Source organism: Cucurbita pepo, chromosome LG15 (genome assembly GCF_002806865.2).
Source record: "Cucurbita pepo subsp. pepo cultivar mu-cu-16 chromosome LG15, ASM280686v2, whole genome shotgun sequence".
NCBI lineage: Eukaryota > Viridiplantae > Streptophyta > Magnoliopsida > Cucurbitales > Cucurbitaceae > Cucurbita > Cucurbita pepo.
This window is the reverse complement of record NC_036652.1, coordinates 1,293,312-1,296,768: the sequence shown is the minus strand read 5'-3', so window position 1 is coordinate 1,296,768 and position 3,457 is coordinate 1,293,312.

The window sequence follows — 3,457 nt, the reverse complement described above, 5'->3', positions numbered from 1 at the left end:
TAAACAATTATAAATGATTTTATGGAAATAATATTATAACAAACATATATAAACCTTTCATGATTTTATTCAATTATTATTCGCATGAAATCTAACACATGGACTATTGTACATAGAAATAATTCTACGGAAGTTCGAATTTCAAACTGATTTCATGGTTTCACATACGTTGACTTGGATTTTAAAGGACAACTGATGTCATGAGTTCACATAGGTTGATTTGGATTTCGAAAGACAAAATCGAACTTTCATGATAAATTAGTGACAACTTAAGCTAACCTAGTAAGTGACTTTACCATCGGCATAATTATATTTGATGCTGACACGTGCTCTGTGGTTCTGAATCGATATGAATATGATATGCTAGGTATGTATTATGATATGTGAATGATATGATAACTCTTACGTTATGATGTGTTCAATGATATGTGTAAGATAAGATACGAGAATAATGTGATAAACGTAATGTAATTATATGACTAAGATATGATTGATATAACGATATGGTTCGGTTATGTATAGAAAATGATATGATTATGATAAATTGATAGAAGAATATGGTTAGGATACGTTCTTGCAACGGTATGACTAGGATACCGTTCACATATATTAAAATATGGAGACGACACATTTTTCTCTCTCTCCCTCTTAGAGGGAGACGAAACCGCTCTCTCTCTCTCTCCCTCTTAGACACAGACGAAACCACTCTCTCTCTCAAAGGAACCTTTTTCTCTCTCTCCCTCTTAGAGGGAGACGAAACCGCTCTCTCTCTCTCTCCCTCTTGGAGAGACGAAACCACTCTCTCAAAAGTAGAAAAATAGCTCTCTCTCCCTCAAAGGGAGACAAAACCTCTCTTTCTCCAAGTGAGAAAAATTGCTCTCTCTCTCTCAAAAGAGAAAGAGACTTCTCTCCCTCAAAAGGAGACGAAACCGCTCTCTCTCTCCCTCTTACAAAGGAGGACGAAACCAATTTCTCTCTATCTCAGAGGGAGACGAAATCGATCTCTCTCTCAAAGGGAGACAAAATCGCTCTCTATCTCTCACTCTCAAGAGGAGACGAAACCGCTCTCTCTCTCTCTATCTCTCTCAAAGGGAGACGAAACTGCTCTCCCTCTCAAAGAGAGACGAAATCAATCTCTCTCTCAAAGGGAGACAAAACTGCTCTCTCTCTCTCTCTCAAAGGGAGACGAAACTGCTCTCCCTCTCAAAGACGAAATCAATCTCTCTCTCAAAGGGAGACAAAACTGCTCTCTCTCTCTCAGAGGGAGGCGAAACCGCTCTCTCTCTCTAAAAGAGAGACAAAATTGCTCTCTCACTCTCTCAAAGGGAGACAAAACCGCTCTCTCTCTACCTCAAAGGAAGACAAAATTGCTCTCTCTCAAATGGAGACGAAACCGCTCTCTCACTCTTTCTCAAATGGAGACGAAATCTCTCTCTTTCGAAGGGAGACGAAACCGCACACTCTCTCTCTCTCAAAGCGGGATGAAACCACTCTCTCTCTCTCTCTCCCTCTCAAAGGGAGATGAAATCGCTCTCTCTCTCTCTCTCCCAAAGGGAGACGAAACCGCTCTCTCTCTCTCTCTTTATAAGGCATACGAAATCGCTCTCTCTCTCAAAGGGAGACGAAACCTCTCTCTCTCAAAAGGGAGACGAAACTTCTCTCTCTCAAAGGGAGACGAAACTGCTCTCTCTCTCTTTGAGGGAGACGAAACCGCTCTCTCTCTATCTCAATGGGAGACGAAACTGCTCTCTCTCTCAGATGGAGACGAAACTTCTCTCTCTGTCGGAGACGAAATCGCTCTCTCACTCTTTCTCAAAGGGAGGCAAAATCTCTCTTTCTTTCGAAGGGAGACGAAACCGCACTCTCTCTCTCTCAAAGCGGGACGAAACCACTCTCTCTTCCTCTCAAAGGGAGACGAAACCGCTCTCCTTCTCTCTCTTTCAAAGGGAGACGAAACTGCTCTTTCTCTCTCAAAGGGAGACGGAACCTCTCTCTCTCAAAAGGAGACAAATCGATCTCTCTCTCAAAGAGTGACGAAACCGCTCTCTCTCTCTCTCAAAGGGGGATGAAACCACCCTCTCCAAGGGAGATGAAATTGCTCTATCTCTCTCTCAAAGGGAGATGAAAACGCTCTCTCTCAACAAAATCTCTCTCTCTCTCACTCTCTCTCTCTCTCTCTCGTTCTCTCTCTCAAAAGGAGACAAAATCGCTCTCTCTCTCTCTCTCTCTCTCTCTCTCTCGAATGGTGATGAAACCACCCTCCCTCTCTCTCTCTCTCGAAGGGAGACGAAACTGCCCTCTCTCTCTCGAAGGGAGGAAGGAGCGAGGTTCAGGAAAAAGAACATAGAGTCAAAGGTGTAGGATCAAGAACCAAGCAAGCTGTTTAGAGCCGAAGGAGAGAGATAGTTTACGAGTTCAATCAAACCGCTCTCTCCCTCTCAAAGGGAGACGAAACCGCTCTCTCTCACTCTCAAGATGAAACCGCTCTCTCTCTCTCTCTCTCTTTCTCTCCTTAATTAATAAACTGATCTTGTTTTATTTTTATTTAATTTTATTTAATTAACTTTTTTTTTATTTATTTATCGTTTCCTATGCTTAAATATTTGTTGGCTTTTTTGCCATTGATCTCACTTTAATTAATTTCAATCAATTAATTGATGTTTTGATGATAACAAACCTACTTTTAATTATTAACTATTTTCAGTATTTTGAACTGTCCACACTATAAGGTCCGAAATAATGATTACAACGACTTTTCAATTACTCAAATCAGAGCTAAAACAAAGAAATTAGAGTCGAGACAACATACCCGATGTGATGATGTGGCAGCAAAATCAAAATGATAGACAAATCAAAATATATCAAAGTATGACATTTATAATATTGGAAGAGTAACAAATGGTAGAGTTTTTCTTATTATTATATTTTTAAATAAAATTATTTTTACAAAATATAAATTTAAATCTAACCGTTACTCATATCGATTTTTATTATTACTATATTATATTATTATATTATTATATTTTAAAATTTTTGTAGTTACTCACATAGTTTTTATTATTATTATATTATTATACTTATAATAAATTTTGAATTTTCATTTGACCCTTACTCACTAACTTTTTATTATTATTATATTAAAAAATTTAAATAAATGAATTTAAAAAAATTTCTTATTTATTTATTTTTAATCCCCACCTTCCATTATTCCTAACACAATCCAATGGTCAATATTAATTCTTACATTTTTGACACTTTTCTCTCCTATATAAACTCTTGTTCTCTCCAACCTTACAAGTTTATTTCTCTTCATCTTATTCTTGAGAGATTATTAAGTTTATTTCTTTCATCTTATTCTTGAGAGAGATTATTAAGTTTATTTCTTTCATCTTATTCTTGAGAGGGATTATTATTGTATTGTTTGTGAGTGTTCCAAATTGTAAATCTACTCTTTGAG